This window comes from Eumetopias jubatus, unplaced genomic scaffold (genome assembly GCF_037043125.1).
Source record: "Eumetopias jubatus isolate StellerSeaLion01/CBP00866 unplaced genomic scaffold, mEumJub1_p1.0 scaffold_11, whole genome shotgun sequence".
Lineage (NCBI taxonomy): Eukaryota > Metazoa > Chordata > Mammalia > Carnivora > Otariidae > Eumetopias > Eumetopias jubatus.
This window is the reverse complement of record NW_028274817.1, coordinates 67343880-67365076: the sequence shown is the minus strand read 5'-3', so window position 1 is coordinate 67365076 and position 21197 is coordinate 67343880. Positions and strand designations below refer to the sequence as shown.

Here is a 21197-nt window from a genome sequence, read left to right as displayed (position 1 = left end):
ACCAAAAGGCATCAGGCTCATCCCTCCTCCCGATGAAAGCAGGGCTAGTCTTTGTCCTTTTTACTGTAAGTGTTCTGGATGATTCTTGGGGTCAATGCCCACAACCATCCTGACGAAAAGCCACCTCACTACATTCTTTACCACACGCTCTCGTCCTAACATAAGGTATGGGATTTCTTAAATCTTTTATTTTGGAATCTCATCCAAGACCTCCTAACTCTAGAGTACATCCTGCACTACTGCACTTAGTTAAAAGCCAGTGGGGGAGTGTGCCTGAGTGGCTGAAGTCGGTTAAGCGTCCAACTCTTGATTTCAGCTCAGGTCATGATCTCGGGGTTGTGGGATCGAGCCCCGTGTTGAGCTCTGCACTCAGCGGGGAATCTGCTTGAGATTCTCTCTCTCCCTCTGCCTCTCCCCCTCATGCTTGCTCACTCTCTCTAAAATAAATAAATAAATCTTTTAGAAAAAGGCAATTCTTAAAGAGTTACTGATCTTCCTAGGAACACAGTCATCACCAGACACTGATAAGGACCTCATGTTTTCTTTTTTTTTTAACCACAACTAAAGCATCATTGATAAAGAAGAGAGAGAGCCTATGGAGCAGAGACTTTGGGGCCAAAGTGCCTGACTCTGTGACATTTGGGGGCAATGTTACTGGGTGTTAACTGACCTCAATTACCCCATCTGAAAAAATAAGGGATAATATTAGAATGTACTTCCTGAGCATTGAAACTGAGCTAATGCACATGTACAACAGTGTGTTAATGCTTACTGTGTGTGCTCAGTTGATGTGAACTGTTGTTATCCAAACAATACTCTAAAAAAAGAATACTGCATAAAATGGAATGCTGCCTGAAATAGAACAAACAAATAAGAGACAATGAAGAGATACTGAAATGAGAAAAAAATAGTTGAATTTAGTAGGAAGTGAAAAATTAATTAGAAGGGTAAAATAATCTTATGATCATTAAAAGTGTATCATTTTGTGAAAGAGAAAGGAACAGAGCCAACTCGTTACACAGGGCTGTCTCGGAAAGCAAAGAATAGTGGATAAATAGCAGGGCACAGGATGATTATGCTTGCCAGAGGTGAGAATGAATTAAGTGTGAAGAGATGTAGGGGGTATATGAACAATATCTGCTTCTTGAATGTGGGTCTAATTACTTTACACTCGATTTCATTCACATAGGCTAATCAAGAGATGCAAAACAGACAAAACACAATCGGTCTCTAACAAGATTATAATAAAAGAAATCATCAAGGAGGCATGCACACAAAAATGTTCCCAGAAGTATGTTAACTACATTGTTACATTCAAATTTTATTTAAAAAATTTAAAATAATCGTAATGTTTAAAAAAAGATGTAAATATTATATAAAAAATCATGGCCCAAAGACTTGTATGCATTCATATTTAAAGATAGGAAATGTTCTTCTTAACTCGAGTCATCTAATCACTAAGTTGTTCACCTGAAACTGATGTAACATTGTATTTCAACTGTACTCAAGAAAAGAGTATCTAAAAACATTATTAATATACATAAACATACTAGAAAGAAATGTACCAACAACCTGAGTACTTCTACATATTCTTTTTTTAATTGTGCTATGGTTCTTTTTATTTCAATTTTTTTACAATGAATACCTACGCCTTTTCTAATTTTTTAATACATTTTATAATGGAGGCAAGAAAATAATTCTTTGAGCAATAGGTATAGATTTGAACTTATTCTTCCCTAGAGAAACTGACTAAAGGCCCTCAGAAAGTAAAGAGACTAGGAAGGAAGGAAGGAAAGAAAAGAGATGTTCAGGAAGTGGGTAATAATTCTACATAATGTACTAGCCTACATTAAAAATAATAGCTGAGGCACTTGGGTGGCTCAATTGGTTAAGTGTCTGACTCTTGGTTTCGGCTCCACGCTCAACATGGTGTCTGCTTGTCCCTCTTCCTTTGCCCCCACCCCCCACTCTCTAAAATATTTTTTAAATCACAAAACTATTCACCCAATTAGTGTTACTGTTTACTTTTAACTAAGACAGTGATGCCAAAGGTATCACATCTAGAATAGGAGAACATTTTTGTTAATTTTTGACAGCCTGTGCTAAAAGGAATATGGATGCTTCATAATTCCAGTGGACTGAAGTTTTATCCAGAGACAATTTCAGGATTTTATTGCAAGAGTTAAATAATTTCCTATTGTTCAGTTTACTATGACCAATTTAGACTAATAAAATGTGATAACAATTAACCAAAAGTATGTTCTAGAGCAGTGCTATCCATTAGACAGATGGTGGATAAACAAAATATGTATGTAAATAAATATATGCTAATACATGTATATATAAGCAAAATGTGGCATATACATACAATGGAATATCACTCTGCCATTAAAAAAACCATGAAGTTCTGGCACATGCAATAACATCGATGATGAACCTTGCAGATATGTTAAGTGACATAAGCCATACACAAAAGGACAAATATTGCACTGCTCCAATTATATGAGGTAGCTTGAACTGGCAAATTCAGAGACTGAAAGTAGATTAGAGTTTACCAAGGGCTAGGGAGAGGGGGAATGTGACAAATGTACCATAGTAAAATATAAAATGTTAATGTAAGATGACCTGAGTATGGGGTATATGAGAACTCTTTGTAACTTTCACATAAATTTAAAACTTTTCTAAAAACAAAAAAGTTTATTTAATAGTGAAAAGAATGGGGACATCCACTCAAAAAAATTTTTACTCTATAAATAGGTTACCATACATTTTGATACTCTGTGTGTGCTAAAAATGAGACTTACTCATTACAAACTGAATGAAGTTTGTATTATCCTTGTGAGATCCCTGGTGTGCAAGAAAATTCTGGAAAACCCGTTTTGTGATACAGTCCTAAAATACAGGTTAAGCAGTCCACAATCTTGTATATTTTGAAGAAAATTACTTAAGCAACTATAAAATAGTTAAATAAAAGCACTGTGGCATATATTAAAACATTTTTAGATGGGCAATTTGGAACTTTAATAAACAAAAACTGTTCATATTTTTATCAACTTTTGCAAGGATTCCACCATGTTGTCATACAGAAATAAGGATACATGGATCAAGTTTTCACTACACCATGACTTATGAAAGACAACCAAAAGGTTTACTAGTAAGTAAACTCTTATTATGGTATACATGAATTTTCATTTCAAATAGCCATGTATTCTGATGCACAGCCTATAGTCACATTAAATGCTAAACCAATGATTTTTAGAACGTAAAACTGAATGACTTGTATATGACAAAGGGTCCTGTTTGAGCCATGCAAAGACACATCGCAAGGGAGAGGGCTCTTTATGACTAGGACAGCCATGGAACATCCCATAAAAATTACTTATCACTCAACCAAGAACACAAGCAATGTGCAGCAACTAGGCATGCAAGAAAGCCTAGATCATGAAACATTACCTATACTGTTTCTGATGTAACTCTATTACATGTGTTCTGATTAAAATCACCCTGAATATTAATTTTAACATGTAAATTTTTCTATTATAAAGTCTCTCTCCACACACACACACACACACACACACACACACACACACACCCCATGTGACATCTTTATGGGACATCTGGCAGAAAGAAAATAAAATAGCAGCTGAGAAAAAGGAACAAAACCTTGGGCAGAATTGACACAAAATAGAATGAAAAAACTCAAGATGGAGCCTATTCTAGTAAACTATTGACTTATGTATGTAAGGAAGTCAGGAACCATAATGAATAGACATTGATACAAAAATTATTGTGTAGAACCAAGAAATTTGGAGTCTACGAAATGCTATCACAAATGAATCTAAATGTGGACAGGCAGCAAATGAGCACAGCAAAAAGTGACATTTATAATACTTATAAATCAAAATAATTCCATAACTGCCACAGGAAAAGAGAGTTAATGACAGAAGCCAGTGAGCCCAGATGCAGACCCAAATTATGAGAATTTAATATTTGACAGATATAATTTTAAATGAGTAAGCAAAGGATAGATTTTCAATAAATAGTACTGGACAACTGGCTGTCCCTTTGAAAAAAATCAAATGTGAGATTATATGATGACTGACATCAAAATATGATCCATATGATCCAAATGGATTGGTAATTTTACTTAAATAAAAAAAAAATACTAAAAAGGTCAACTTGTAGAGCTACTCTTGTGATAGTTTTTCCTTTGACCTACAATGTCCTAAATGATAGTCACAGATTTCCTAAAATTGAACCATCCTTGCAGTTGGCATGAATACCACTTGCCTGTGTATTCCTCATGAATTTGCTTGTGGAATTTTTTTTTTAATCATTTATTTGTCATAGAGAGAGAGCAAGAGAGAGCACACAAGCAGGGGGAGCAGCAGGCAGAGGGAGAAGCAGGCTCCCCTCCGAGCAGGGAGCCTGATGCGGGGCTTGATCCCAGGACCGACCTGAGCCGAAGGCAGACGCTTAACGACTGAGCCACCCAGGCGTCCCTGCTTGTGGAATCTTATCACCAAACTTATATTTGGGTTATCTGCTTCTATATCACTATCAGAGGTTGGTCTACAGATTTCTTTCATTTTTTTTCCAGTTTTTATCAGGCGATTTTTCTACAATATGCTGACTTTTTAACCAGACTATTGACTTATGTATGTAGAGACTATCTCTGAGATTAGTAACAATACTTTCTATCTGGAAAGATGGAAGATTGAGGACTAGAAAACCGGGGGTGGGAAGGAAATTTTAACCAAATTAACTTTAGTACAAATTGATTTTTATACTATTTACCATTTACATGTACTATTGTTTTTGAAAAAACATAATCTATGAGAATAAGACTGGAACACTTTCAAAGGGTAATCTACCAACCTAATGAATCAAATTATTAAAACTACATATTCTTTACTCATAAATTATGATATAGAATTACTAGTGCCAAGTACCCAAAAACAACTGTATAAGATATATAAAAATATAAATGTGTAACACATTGTTTGCATTTAGGGGATGATACATATAGTATCATATATATGTGTATTGGTATTATATCCATACCAATGTTTATTCAACATTTAATGAGCATCTACTACGTGCCAGTTTTAAGAGTTGGAATCACAACATTCTAAAAGGACAAAAATCCTGTCTACAGATGCACAAATCCTTGTATACATCAGCAAGAAGTTTATGTATCAGCAACAGCAACCAAACTGCCACTAGGCTGCCAAATCAGCCAGGGGTTATAGGAAAATACACCAAAGTAAGATGGCAGGCTGCCTTATGTAATTCCAACCTAACTAGAGTCAAGTGTTAATGCTTAGTGGACTCCTAAGGTGTATTCTAAAATACACCTTTGACCTCCATGACTCTGGCAGAAATTCATTGGTTTTAAGAGGTTCATACAACTTGTTGAAAGTGGCTAAGTCTATAGCCTACATTATAACAATGTAATTTCAGATCCAGGGTGCAATGCTTATATAATAAGATATAACAATTATTCAATCCCAGTTACTGACATATTGTGTAGTCTCGTAACTAGAAATAATCAATCCCAAAGTATCAAATTACCAATTAAAGATCATTCACTAAAATTACTACAAGATATACTGACCCCTTGGGATCACTGTATTTGGCCTATGTCAGAGGGGCCATTCTGGGTCAAAGAAACGCCCAAGCAGAACTTAAGTCAGACACTTAACACTATGTCAACAGATTTTTAAGTTTCTACAAAATGAAAAATAATCTGGAAATCACTCCAGGCCACCAAAGTACCATGACTCCAAGAGAAAGGAATGGATGACGACCAACAGCTTAACATGAAATAAAAATGGACAAAATTTTATCTAGGGACATTATGAAAAGGGCTACATTTATGAGTGACATGATTCCTTATGCAAAATTACAGTAATTTTAGCAGAACACCCAATGTACAAAATTAGGTCACATGATTCCTTATGCAAAATTACAGTAATTTTAGCAGAACACCCAATGTACAAAATTAGGTCCCTTGGAACCTCTAAGAGTTGCAACTTAAGCCCTAAAAATATTATCCTGTGGAGATATATATATAGGGCTAAGTCCGTTGTGACAATACCAAAAGTCCTTCAGAGAACAAGATATACCAATGTTAGCCTGGTTAGTTATTCCCAAAGTGGGATCCTGCCTTAGGATGCCATTTTGGTGAAAATTCCCCCGAGGTCCAGTGTTTCAAAGTCTTCCTCTCCCTCCTACCTTGGCTTCCTATCTTCTGTACTGTCAGGCAACCTTCCTACATACCCTACACTTCCCCTAGCATACTGAACTCCCTGAGAAAATCTAGAAATTACTATGTGCATAACTCTATGTTCAGTAGCCATGGCATGGGAGGCATTTAATTAATACAAGTTGAACAAAAAGCTAATCAAAAGAACAAATGAGTGAACACTACCACAATTGTTTTTCAAAAACACGTATTAAAACATAGTTTAAAGACCAGTAGGTAAAAGAAATCAACAGGTCAGTGAACACAATACACTTAGAAATTTACACAAATATATAAAAGAGTAAAAATTAAAGGTGTATTTTGTCACTGGAACCTTCCAAACATATTCTGCTACCTTCCCCCACCAAAAAATTATATATAGAAAATTCTTGCCCTTATCCCTGAATGCCCCATTCCCCCAGCACCAAGAGGTAACCACTTTTATATTACCCATGTTTTTTTTTCTAAACATAAAGCATGTATATTTCACTAGTTTCACTTAAAAACATATCACTGCTTCCTCATTCATTTTTACAGTAACCTAGTAGTATTCTGTTGTGTCAATGTATCAGTTTAACTAGTTTCACACTGATGGGCCCCTGGGTGGTTTCCAATCTTTTGCTATTATAAAACACTCTTCAATGTTACATAGGCAATTTGTTTCACATTTTCAGATATGTAGGATAATTTCTAAAGAGGGATCATTAACTCAAAGAAAAAAGGCAACTATAATTTTGATAAATATCTCCAAAGTGCCCTCTATAAGGATCATACACTATTTTGTAGTACAACAAACATTCTATGAATGCCAGTTTTCCCACAGTCCTTCCAACAAAGTTCTCAAATGTTAACTTTCTGTAGTTTTATTTCACATTTCTCTTATAAATGAGCTTCAGCATTCTTTCACAAAGGTTTGGGTGTCATTTGCTTTTCTATGAACTGTCTGTTCATGCCCATTGTTCATTTTGAACTACAGTCTCTTGTTTTTATTTAGAAGCTTTTCATATATTAATGGAGATCAAAACTTAATAATGTGCTGCAGATATTTTTCCAAGTATTTCATTTTTCTTTCAAATTCATTTACAGTGCTTTTTGACATGAAGTATTTTATTTATACAGCTGCATTTATCAATCTTATTTTATGGCTTCTATGTTTGAAGACATAAAAAGATAAAGGTGCATTTATAAACCAGTGAGCAAAGGATGGATTAATTAACAAAAGGAATACTTAAACAATTGAGAGAAAAAAGCAAATCCTTTTCACTTAAAAAAAAGATTAAATATTAGGGGGCACCTGGATGGCTCATTAGTTAAGCACCTGCCTTCAGCTCAGGTCATGGTCCCAGGTGCTGGGATCGAGCCCCACATCGGGCTCCCTGCTCCGCGGGAAGCCTGCTTCCCCCTCTCCCACTCCCCCTGCTTGTTGTTCCCTCTCTTGCTATGTCTCTGTCAAATAAATAAAAATTTTTAAAAAAAGATTAAATATTAGAAGACTTTGGAAGGATAGAAAAAATACATAAGCAAACATAGTCAGTCAGTCTTGGCATTTAGAATTCCTTTCTAAAAATAAATCCAAAGTCAAACACTTATTTAAGTACTTTAAACTTGATTAAATTTTATGTCAAGACATTTACCAATCTTTCATATTAAGAATTTTGCTTTAAAAAAAAAAGAAAAAGAAAAAAAAAAAAGAATTTTGCTTTGGGTTACCTAGGTGGCTCAGTTGGTTTAAGTGGTTGTGTGTGCCTTTGGCTCAGGTCATGATCCCGGGATCTTGGGATCGGGCCCCACGTGATTCCGCAGGGAGCCTGCTTCATCCTCTCCCTCTGCCCCTCCCCCCTGCTTGTGCACGCGACCTAAGCTCTCCCTCTCTCTCTCTCTCAAATAAATATCTTAAAAAAAAAAAAGAATTCTGCTTTCGGTATTACGAAAAGGACTGATACCCTTAATATCCTTAATGTTTTAAGTACTCTTTATAAAGAGAAACATTTTAATGTTGTTTTAGAAGTGATTTCCATTGTAGTAAGCCTGTCTTCCCTTGGATCCTAAGGGAAGTCTCTCTGTCTTCTAAGCCCAACACTAGTACTCCCAACCCCCAGCTGACTAGCCTAAGAAAGAGCCAGTCAGGATGAAAGGCTGACAATTTCTAAGCACTCAAGTTTTAAATATGCATAGCCAAGTAAGAACTAGAACTGGACCTAGTTCATGAGGAAGCAGAAACCATGAGTATTTTGGATACTAACCCTTCATTGGATACGTCATTTGAAAATTATCTTCTCCCATTCAGTAGGCTGTCTTTTAGTTTTGTTTCCTTTGCTCTGCAGAGGCTTTTTATTGTGATTAGTCCCAATCATTTATTTTTGCTTTTGCTTTCCTTGCCCAACGAGACATATCTAGAAAAATGTTGCTATGGCCGATGTTAGAGAAATTACTGCTTGAGCTCTATTCCAGGACTTTTATGGTTTGAGGTCTCACATTTAGGGCCTTAATACATTTTGAGTTCACTTTTGAGTATGGTGTAAGAAAGTGGTCCAGTTTTCCCGGCACCATTTGTTGAAGAGACTTTTTCCCACTCCATATTCTTGCCTCCTTGGCTGAAGGTTAATTGACCATATAATCGTGGGTTTGTTTCTGGGCTTTCTATCCTGTCCCACTGAACTATGTGTCTATTTTTGTGTCAGTACCATACTGTTTTGATTACTACAGCTTGATAGTATAACTTGAAACTCTGGAATTGTGATACCTCCACAGCTTTTTCTTAAGATTTTTTTTTTTTAATTTTAGAGAGAGAGAGAGTACAAGCAGGGGGAACGGCAGGAAGAGGGAGAGGGAGAAGCAGGCTCTCTGCTCAGCAGGGAGCCCGATGCGGGGCTCGATCCCAGGACCCTGGGATCATGACCCGAGCCAAAGGCAGACGCTTAACCGTCTGAGCCACCCAGGCACCCCACAGCTTTTTCTTTTTCAAGATTAAAGCACTTTGGCTATTCAGGGTCTTTTGTGGTCCCATGCAAATTTTAGGATTGTTTGTTCTAGCTCTGTGAGAAATGCTGGTGGCATTTTGATAAGGACTGAATCTGTACATTACTTTGGGCAGTATGGACACTTTAACAATATATGTTCTTCCAATCCATGAGTATGGAGTATCTTTCCATTTGTTTGTGTCGTCTTCAATTACTTTCATCAGTGTTTTATAGTTTTTAGAGTGTAGGTCTTTCACCTCCCTGGTTACGTTTATTCCTAGGTGTTTGTTATTTTGGGTGCAGTTGTAAATGGGACTGTTTTCTTAATTCTTGTTTCTGCTGCTTCATTATTAGTGTATAGAAATGCACCTGATAAAGGGTTAGAATCCAAAATATATAAAGAACTTCTACAACTCAACACACACATACACACAATAATCCAATCAGAAAACGGGCAGAAGACATGAACACACATTTCTCCAAAGACATACAGATGGCCAACAGACATGTGAAAAGATGCTCAACACCACACATCATCAGGGAAATGCAAATCAAAACTACAATGAGATACCACCTCAAACCTGTCAGAATGGCTAAAATCAAAAACACAAGAAACAGTGTTGGCAAACATGTGGGGGAAAAGGAATCCTCATGCACTGCTGGTGGGAATGCAAACTGGTGCAGCTGCTCTGGAAAACAATATGGAGGTTCTTCAAAAAATTAAAAATAGAATTACCCTATGATCCAGTAATTGCACTACTGGGTACTTACCCAAAGAATATGAGAACACTAATTCCAGAGGATATATGTACCCCTAATGTTTACTGCAGCATATTTACAATAGCCAAATTATCGAAACAGCCCGATTGTCCATCTATAGGTGAATAAAGAAGATGCTGTATATATAGACAAAGGAATATTATTCAGCCATAAAAAAGAATGAAAGTTTGCTATCTGCAACAACGTGGATGGAGCTAGAGAGTATACTGCTAAGTAAAATAAGTCAGAGAAAGACGAATACCGTAAGATTTCACTCATATGTGGAATTTAAGAAACAAAAGAAATGAAAAGGGAGGAAAAAAGAGACAGGCAAAAAACAGACTCTTTAAACTATAGAGAACAAACTGATAGTTACCAGAAGGGAGGTGGGTGGGGGATGGATGAAATAAGTGAAGGGGATTAAGCGTACACTTATCTTGATGAGCACTGAGTAATGAATATATAGAGTTGTTGAATCACGATATGGTACACTTGAAACTCATACAACACTATATGTTAATTATCCTGGAATTAAAATAAAAAAAATACAATTAATTAAAAAAAAACCCTACAAGTCAGCAAAAGCTCTAGGGTGAAGAAGGACATAGAAGGAGGGAACAAAAACAATCAGAGGCAAGGTGATGATAGAGCAGAAATGCAGACCAAATATGGCCAATAAAGAAACAGAGAGGGTTTTTCCAGAAGCCTCCATTTCCTGATGGCTTTCTAGTTCTCATCCCAGAGAGGCATAGCCACTCACCAGTTCCTTTGACAGATTTCCACCAAAATCCCTACCTCCCTTACTGCCCACTATCCTCTGTAGCCTTGCAAATCATGATCCCCTCATTGGATCTACCACTTTTGCTCCTCATAACAAAAACCTTACAAAACCAGAGGCAAAATATAAAACTGTGTAATAAATCTGGGTTTTGTCCCCTGTTGGTAGCATAGAGCTCCAAAAAACCACCGAGCGAAAAGGAGTTTTCTTTTGTTATTCATAAGACGCCCCTTTGGACCACACCTGAGTTTATGCTGACGAGATGACTCAAGGTGGGCCCTAGGATAGTTTCCACGGAGAAGGGATGGCCATGCCAGAGAGAGCAAGCATAGGATTAGAAGGCTGAAACTTTCAGCCCCAGCCCCTAGACCTCTAGGGAGAGAAGGGCTGGAGACTGAACTTAATCAAGTGGCCAATGACATAATAAGATCCCCGATAAAACTCTGGACACCCACACCACACAACAGGAGTTTCCTGACTGGTGAACACACTGATGTGCCAAAAAGGCGACGTTACCCGAGTCCAAGGCGAGAGAGCATAGAAGCTCCTTATCTAACCCCCCCCCCCAAGACTTGTCCTGTGTATCTCTTTCATTTGGCTGTTCCTGAGCTGTATCCTTTATACTGAAACTGTAAGTATAGTGCTTTCAGGGAGTTATGGAAATTGTTCTAGCAAATTAACAAACTTGAGATGGTCGTGGGAACCACTGAATTTAGCTAGTTAGTCAGAAATACAGATGGACCTAAGACTTGCTGAAGGGAAGGCAGTTTTCAGGAAGGCTCTGCCCCTTAACTTGTGGGATGTGGCATTAACTTGGGGTAGTTAGCCTCAGAAGGGAACTGAATTGCAGGACAGCCAGGTGGTGTCAGAGTAGTTTGTTAAACTACCAAATTAATTATTCACTTTTTCTCAACATAGTATATTTTCATTAAGAAAAAGAAAATCAAGGAAACCAAAACACCCCTCCCCCAAAATAACAATTACTTACCTAAACCTGCCTCAAAAGATAACTAATGTGAACATTTTGGTGTGCAGACTTCAACATTTTTAAAAAGATTTATTTATTTGAGAGAGCGAGAGAGAGAGAGAAAGAGTGTGGGGGGGAGGGGCTGAGAGATGGGGAGACAAGCAGGCTCAATCCCAGGACCTCGAGATCATGACCTCAGCCAAAACCAAGAGCTGGATGTTTAACCAACTGAGCCACCCACGTGCCCCTCAACATTTTTAACTGTATCAGGAAAATGCATGAAAGAGGTTACAGCAATTCCTTTAATTTCTGATAATGGGCAAAAATATGATTACCTAAATTGACTTATGTCCAGATAGCCAGTTAATCTGTTTTTAAATCTTGTCAAATGGAAAGGCCTGTTTATTTTAAACTAGCTTTCAGTTTTCTAATTAAATTCATGTGAGACGACAGAACAGTAATTTCATTCCCTTAGACTTATTTCTTAAAGCATGGTTCCTTGAATGTCAAGTTCCAAATTAACGTGTGGGGAAGGAATGACACAGGAATTTTAAAAATTAACACACTTTTCACGGTTAACTGTCACCATAGCATGAGAAAAAAAGGAAGCAAAAAAAAAAATAGCTAGCGTATCAAAGATTTTGTGACAAATACTTTACACATAAGCTTAGATCACACTTTGACATACAAGTGTCCCAAACAGACACTCTCCAATTTTTTCACATGCCCCAAACAGAACAGAAATCATGTATTTAAACTCACTCTTACCAAAGTGGCCCACCCTCTCTTCCCTTAAACAGGGTCTGAATGTGATCAATTACAGAATGCTCTAATTTCGACCTTTTATTATACATTCAACCCATGTACACAGAAAAGAGTTAACATAAGCAAGCCTAAGACTACTATCCTCAAAGAGGCCTGCTTTGCAAGGCTGGCCTTGGCTGGCATCTGGGAACTTTACAGGCAAACGGTTCCCTACGCCGGTAGAAAACTTTCCCTAACGGATAAGAGTGGCTCACTGTGCCTAGAAATGCATCTTCCTAGCTAGGCAAATCATTTGGTTTTGTTTTGAGAGGGCATCTTTCTAAAAAACAAACAAACAAACAAACAAAAAACAAAAAGAAGAAGAAAAGAAAAAAAAAGGCGGTACATTTGTTTCCTTAACTTGTTCCCAGCAAGATACTTTTCTTTAGTGATGCAGAAGTTCTTTTTAGATATTAAGCTGTTGGTCTCAGTTGTAATATTTTAATTAGTGACATTACTATCAAGTTCCAGATAAAAAGAGTCATTCTTATTTTTATTTTTTTTAAAGATTTTATTTATTTATTTGACAGAGAGAGAGCACAAGTAGGCAGAGTGGCAGGCAGAGGGAGAGGGAGAAGCAGGCTCTCCGCTGAGCAGGGAGCCGGATGTGGGACTCGATTCCAGGACCCTGGGATCATGACCTGAGCCGAAGGCAGCCGCTTAACCGACTGAGCCACCCAGGTGCCCCGAGCCATTCTTATTTTAAATTTAAAAAAAAGTTCAAGCAATTCTCTCTACTTGGAGGACTTCAAGGAGTGTAAAAATCCTTTGGTGGCCCATTGTAGCTAACTTCCAGCAACCGTGCCTCAGAGATTTATATGCTATCTCTAAACTGTCTAAAGTAATTCTCTAGGTTCAGTTAGAAAATGAGGGAGTTTCTCCTAACAAACTACAGCCGTTGATTTTTATTATCAGATTATCTTCTCTTAATACTTCCAAATGCATACTTACCCTCATCCCTGATGCCAGAAACATGTCCACGCTATCAGTCTTCAGTTAGGTTCTTTTCCATGGGAACAAAGCATACTTCAGGGCCATGACAGAATTCATTGCAGCTTCTGTGACTAAAAATTAGTGGGTAAGGAAAAGATGAGTCAAGTGTAAAAATAAATTACAAGGGCATTCACCACAGCTGACATATAATAAGAAGTAAATAATCTTCAACACGCCAATTTCTTAATTTACAAGATTGTAAACATACCCATCAATGCAACCAGAATACTTGTTTCCACATGAAGAACATTCTTTTCCTGTAGCCAAATTATATCATAAAATTGCTTAACCGGTACAGAATTTGAACAGGTGGCATAATTAGATAAAACAAATGCTCAATAACATTAGACAAAGACAGCCTCACATTCAGGAAATTTACATACCAGAAGTTTAACAGTGGTTTTAGTTGAATGATGGGATTATAGCTTATCTTGACTATATTTTTTTATATCCTGTGTCATCTGAATTGTTTATAAGTACCTCTTCACTTTATAAGCAGGAACAATAGCACTTCCATTTTGAAATAAGCTAGGAAAAATAACCACTTATTAAAATTAATAGAAAACAATCTAATTTTGGCTATATAAGGCATGAAATAACTAAGGAATGACATAAGAAATATTGGAGAGTCACATGATGAAAATTATGATTATCAGGATATAAAAAGAGTTTAATAAATGTTTTTAGAAGGGGAGAAGAAATGTTGCAAACATGTTAATTCTGACCCAATGAACATCCAAATCAAATGCTATTACAATATCTCCAAGTGAATTTTTTAGACAAAGCAGAATTTTACAAAATAATTCTTGTAATAGATTTATTTGCGAGAGAGAGAACGAGAGAGAGCGAGAGCACGCAAGCAGGGGGGAGAGGAAGAGGGAGAGAGAGAATCCTCAAGCAGACTCCCCACTGAGCAAGGAGCCTGACACGGGGCTCGATCCCAGGACCCTGAGATCATGAACTGAGCTGAAACCAAGAGTCAGCCGCTTAACTGACTGAGTCACCCAGGCGCCCCTACAAAATACTTCTTAAATTCAGTTAATAACAACTTAGGGAATAGTAGCTAAGAAAATATTGAGAAAGAATAAATAAGTTTTACTATAAACAAGAAGGGCATAGATTAGGGGTAAGCAAACTAGAGCCAATGGGTCAAATCTGGCTGCCGACAGATTTTGCATTCATTGTCTGTGGTTGTTTCTCCAAGTGAATGGTTGCAGAAGAGACTGTGTGGCCCACAAGCCCAAAGTATGAACTATCTGGGACTTCTACAGAAAATGTTTGGCAACACTTCAATGATGCTGTCATATCCATAGCCTCTTCTCTAAGGGAGTTCATGAAGGCCAAGAGAAGGCAAATTTATGAGCTACTACAATCCATGAGTACCACAAGGATGCAGAAGGTAGAGAAATAAAGGTTGGGGAAGCCAGCTGATCGCAAAAGTAGAATGAAGAGTGAGGAGTTTTAAAAACGCAGGTGCCTGGGGCCACTCGAGGCCAATTAAATCACAATATCTTGCTCTGGTTTATTTTTAAAGTTCCCCAGTTAATTCTAAAGTACAACCGTGACAGAAAACCACTAAGCTAGGGGAAACAGCCAATGTAGAGCAGCTGAGTGATGTCAATGGTGAAGCACAAGAATAATGATCCAAACGTACTGCCGTTAACGTACCTCAGGGCTGCTTGAATCTAGTTAGTTCCCATATTTAATACTGTTCATTTTGAGTCCCACTAAATCCCCATCCTCCACATGTTTACATACAATAAACCCCTACCAACGTGGCAGGCTGAGTGATTCTTCATTTCTTGGGACCAACAGAATCAAATTAGTATAGAAATTAGTATCAGGTATATAGTTGCATGAAACAGACCCTCAGCAGAAAAAGAAACATTTGAAATTGTTAGGGTATGACTGTAGTATGAAAATCACACACAATCCCTGCCACATACCAGGATGAAACGTTTTTTAGAAGTCCAGCTTATACTGTGGCAAAGCCGCTAGTTATCCAATTGCCTTTGTGACTCAGACATGCACCCATTTAGGGTGAAACTCTGAGGCAATCAGTAGTGGCTGGTATTACAGCGACTTCAAAGAAATAAGCAAGTAGGGTTTGACAGTTTCTCTTCTGACAATGATGTACAAATTCTGATATAACCATGAGGTGCTGACACTGGAAAGCATGATTTTGTCTCTATTATGGCTAGGCATGGTTCTCAGTTTACCATTCCAACAGGCATGGAATAACATGGATAGATAATAGATTCACAAATCTGAGAATCATTGGACTAAATGTGGCAGTTCTGGTTCCTCCCAAACATATACCCATTTCCTTCTTTTTTTAAAAAAAAGATTTATTTGCAAGAGAGAGTGCGTGGTGGGGGGAGGCAGAGGGGGAGAGAGGGAATCGCAGGCAGACTCCCTGCTGAGCGCAGAGCCCGACGCGGGGCTCCATCTCATGACCCCGGGATCACGACCTGAGCCGAAACCAAGAGTGGGACACTTAACCGACTGAGCCACCCAGGTGCCCCTGCCCATTTCCTTCTAAAGACCGGTTTATTGTCACAGCTGTAGCACAGCCCTTTAAGATCAAGTTTTGTTTCACATCATCCAGTATTATACCCTCTCCACTGAGTACTGCTGGTGGGATCTATCCATACACTGCCAGCAGCCTAGGAACTGTCTAAGCATGAAAAAGCACTGCACAAATAAAGATAAACTAAGCCAATTAGATGTGCTCAAACTCTTTGAAATTTGAGAAGAAACCATGAGAATGAGTAATTAATGGTGAAATCTGAAGCTAAAAGCGTCACCAAAGACAAGGTAAGGGCAAAGCCAGGCATAGGGAAGATGAATGAGGGAAAATGTAGATAAGACAGGAGAACAGAAAGCTGAATTAAGTCAATGGCACAGTGGAAAAGGTCCACTAAGTCCATGTGCTTAAGTCCCTAGAGCCACCATAGATGAATTCCCATGCCACTCTGTTCTTGAGATTCCTATAAAATCCCTATTTTCCTCACTATGTGTATCTATGTGATAAACACCTGTTTCTTGACCTAAAGCCTGTGTCTTATTTCTTAAAACCAGAAATCCTATGTAATTTAGAAAACAGTATGGAGTTGGGCTACATGAACAGAACTTTGGCAGGAATGTGAACTGTTTAGACCTGGTTATTACCTGGTGGTGGGACAGACAGTAGATACATCCACCACAACCCTGGCTGGAATGTTTTAAGAGCCTCAAACCGTGGCAAAATTATTGTCGCAGGACCACACATCCAGTGAACGTCAGTTGTGATACAATCACAATGACAGACAGACAAAAATTCAAGTGGCCAAGGAAGATCAAAGATAGGTGAGTGCTTCTGAAATCGGAAAGTAAATTTTAAAAGTGGCTTTATGACATTACTTCAGACTACGGCATCTGGCTTGACTTAGTTACCCTCCAACATTTATACTTAAGTACAAGTTGCAAAAGTATAGACAGAGCATCTTTAGAAATGAATATATGAAATGAGGAGCATTATTTACTTAGAGGTCAAGATGTAAAAATGTAATACAAACACATCTGAATTAAACGGTAGCCACACTCATTGTCCCATCTAAGGTAAACTGTCCCAGCCATAGGTAGTTCTGGAGAAAAGGCAGTCCTAGACAGCAATAAATTTTAGAATATCACCTGTCCTGTCATCCAAAGTAGAACGTACCAGGTGTAGAATACACTACCCAAGTGCTGTGTTATTGCATGACTCAGAAAGTGACTACCCAAGCAGGCATGAGCTAAGCCACTGAAATTCTTGCATTGAACAATGAAGTTTGTGAAATGCAAAGAGAGTGAGGCCCACAGCCAAGGGAGTTGAACCGTGAAGGACAGAATTGGGAAACATGAGATACAGCTAAGGACACCAGAGAGATAAGCAAGGTTTAATGATGAGTAATTGAAAATTTATGAGGAGGCAGAATACAAAGCTAGGAGGTAAACTAAAGCTTGAATAGATATGAGGAAGCAGAGACAAAAAAAAGAAAAAAGCAGAGATAAAGAGGAATTAAGACACGATGTATGAAATGGTATCTACAATTAATACTGTACTGAATACTGAAAATGTGCTGGGAGAGTAGATTTCAGGTGCTTTCCTCACACACACAGAAAATTTTAACTAAGTAAGAACTTTGTTTGGTATCTGACTATAGTAATCATTTCACAATGTATATCAAAACATTGTGTTTATATTAACTATGTCCAGTTTGTAGTTTTAAAAAAGATGTTAAAGGTGACATACTAGATGTAGGATACAAACCCCTGTTGCCAACATTCCCAGATCAGTCTTGGAACCACCATTTCTAATCCTCAAAACATTTTCCTCAGAGGGTAAACTGAATTTTATTTTTTAAACTGTCTTTACTCGAATACAGGGTTTTCTGTATTTGAATTCACAGGAGATCCTTGTCTATCTTAGAGGCTGGCCATGCATAGCTGTGGGTGGTCCAGATTGCTTGGATGGCCCAAGAGAAGTCTGTTTCTTGAAAACAAAGGAGCCAACAATACCAGAAATTGCTAACAGGATTCCAGCCACAACTGAAGTTCACCAAGAATGTGAGTTTTCCAGAATTTGTTAGGGAGTCACATTTGGGAAAAAGGAAGTGAGATTCTCCCCCACATATTAGAATAGAATAACAGTCCCTAGTAGTCCATGACAAAACTGCTAATTAGGCATTTAAAGCCATCAAAGATGGTCCTTGTGAGGGATCTGGTAACTACTGAAATAGAGCAACCTCAAAGTTTTCCTGTTCACGGCCAGGTAGTAAATAATTTAGGCTTTGCAGGCCATATGGTTTCTGTCACAACTACTCTATTCTGCCACTGTAGCATAAAGCACGCATAGACAATACATACATCAATGTGGTGCTATGTTCCAATAAATGTGAAATTTGAGTTTTTGTCTATTTCACATGTCACGAAATATTATTCTCCTTTTGATTTTTTCCCAACCATTAAAAAATGTAAACATCTTCACTCACAGGCTGTTAAAAAAAAGAAGTGGTGGGCCACAGTTTATGAACAGACCCTTGGTATACAGAAATGGAAGGATGGTCATGAAACTCTTAAAATTTGAAGGTGTTATATTTAACATACCCAAGGATATTCTGATGACTGTGTAAATTTTCTGTTTAATGGGACTATTCTTGTTTGATTTTTTTTTATACCATCTCAACCACTTTTAAGTTCAGTACTGTTAAGTATAGTCACATTGTTGAGTAACCAATCTCCAGAACTTTTTCATTTTGCAAAACTGAAACTCTATACCCATTGAACAACTCCCCATTACCCCCGCCCACCGCAGCCCGACAACCACCAGATTTTTAGGACATATTATGTGGGTCTAGAGCTGTGGATCCAGACCAGAGGATGCCAGTTTGCTCACAATGTTTCACTCAGTGTCTTAAAATTTCAGAGTACTTACCCTTTGTCAGATCTATTCTTTCCTAATCTATCCCAGTCTAATCTATACAATTCCATTCAAAACTGTGACCTAGTTTTAAACACTACCTAAGGGAAACTGCCAACCCCCAGGTTAAGTTGAATGGGTAGGGCTACACACCCATTTCTCAATACCACACATGAAGAAGGTAACACTACGAATAAGCCAAAATTATGAAGAAGCAGATGCTATGAGGTCATAAAAACATTTATAAACATGCTATGTTGGCCTGTGGAATTTTTTTTTAAATAAACTAACAGGGGCGCCTGAGTGGCTCAGTTGGTTAAGAGTCTGCCTTCGGCTCAGGTCATGATCCCGGGGTCCCTGGGATCGAGCCCTGTGTCAGGCTCCCTGCTCCACGCGGAGCCTGCTTCTCCCTCTGCCTCTGCCTCTCTCCCTCTCATGAATAAATAAATAAAATCTTTAAAAAAGCCAACTAGCAGCTCAAAATCAGGCTCCTTGTAGAGAGCTGAAAATCCTGTCAGTATTGGGCAGGTTTCCCACTGGGTAACAATCAAGAGCCAAGGAATCATGGCCTTGCTCCTTTGTATCAAAAGTGCATGTTCCATGGAACACCAATCCAAAACACTCCCTACTAATCCTCTCAGAAGCATCAGCTGCTCTTACCATCCAATTTGCACTCTTGTTTTTAAGAGTAGAGAAATCTCTTTTCCAAGGTCTCTATCCAAAGTAGATAAACAAAAGAAAAGCTCCCTGCCAAAACCCCTAAGCAGCATCTGAAGAAAAAGGGAGAAAATAAAAATCAGAACCATGTTATGCATTTACCCCATCTGGACCCCACAGGCATTTGCAATTGAAACCCCTGAAATAAAGGATGGAGAAGCCAGTTGTTAATGGATGCATTAGAAGCCGGAAGAAATGAAACAGAGTTAAAAAAAAAAAAAAGCAGAGACAGAGTATAATAATCCTATTAATTGCAGAACACTACAGTGAAGACCCACAAACTGCTGCTATGGGCATATATAACTAAGCTAAGTCAGGCCTAATAAAATTTGTGTTCTCAGTATTAGACGTGGGCTCTTAAAATCATCATAGTAGCAAAGGAAACTGAAACTGAGAGGACACAGAGCAAGCAAACGCGATGCAGAGGTGAGGCCACGAGGGCCACAGGCAAGTAAAACTTAAACGATGAAGGTAAAGCCTGAAGTAAGCAGAACTGATGAGTAAGCTACAAATGTGAGGATTAAAAAAGATAAAACAGGCAAGCCAATATGTAATGGGAGAAATAAGACACAAAAGCTAAGCAGAAAGAGTAGCTCTGTTACATAAATGGCACAATCCTAACATGAAGACCCACAAACTCCTGCTGCAACTTTACTACATTCATTTATTCAGATAGCTTTTTGGTGAAGACTATAGGGTTGTCTTTTTTCCATGTATAATAGGTCATCTGCAAATTGTGACAGTTTAACTTCGTCTTTACCCATTTGGATGCTTTTTATTTCTTTTTCTTGGCTGACTGCTGTGGTGGCTAGGACTTCCAGTACTATACTGAATAAAAGTAGTGAGAGTAGACAAACAACAAAAACACTAAACACTTACAAATATAGAGAACAAAACTGGTGGTTGCCATAGGGGAGGTGGGTGGGGATATGGGTGAAATGTGTGAAGGAGATTAAGAGAACACTCACCATGAGGAGCACTGAGCAATGTACAGAATTGCTGAGTCATTATATTGTATACCCGAAACTAATAACACCGTATGTTTAATTATACTTGAATAAAAGTAAATAAAATAGAATAAAAAACAACTTCCACACCAAATTGGGGAAAAGAGCTACAACCTATGGTAGATTCAAAATCTGTGTGAAAAAAGAAAATCATTTTTGATTTTGATTTTTGAAGTCCCCAGTAAGATGTTTAACTGTTCTTTCTCACTAGGAAACCAAAGAAATAAAAACTAGAAATCAAGGAAGACCACTTTTCACCTTTGCAATTGGCCGATTTTTTAAAAAAACTATATAATAGCATATTGGTGAGGATATGAAAAAACAGGCATTTTCATACATTACTAGAGGGAGTGTACATTTAATTCAACCTTAGTAAACAAATATGGATACGTGCAGAGATTTATCTACAGAGAGGTTCACATCAGTATTATTTGTACGATATTAAAAGAGCAGTAACTGAACAAGAGCCCAAATATTAGATAAGAATTAAAATTTTACATTAATGCAGTGGCATATTATGTGCCA

General features: G+C 37.8%; 1 long non-coding RNA gene across 6 annotated transcripts in view; it reads right to left on the bottom strand.

The window, feature by feature from the left end:
- Window positions 1-21197, bottom strand: part of LOC114207513 (uncharacterized) — a 60249-nt gene that overhangs the window by 22380 nt on the left and 16672 nt on the right. For 5 of the 6 annotated variants that reach the window (XR_003608862.2, XR_003608864.2, XR_003608861.2 and 2 more), the window contains exons 4-5: window positions 13892-14036; window positions 13467-13579 (exon numbers count right to left, since the gene is read on the bottom strand). This is a non-coding gene — a long non-coding RNA (uncharacterized LOC114207513). The remainder of the gene's footprint in view (window positions 1-13466; window positions 13580-13891; window positions 14037-21197) is intronic. The other variant, XR_003608863.2, reaches the window with a different exon arrangement.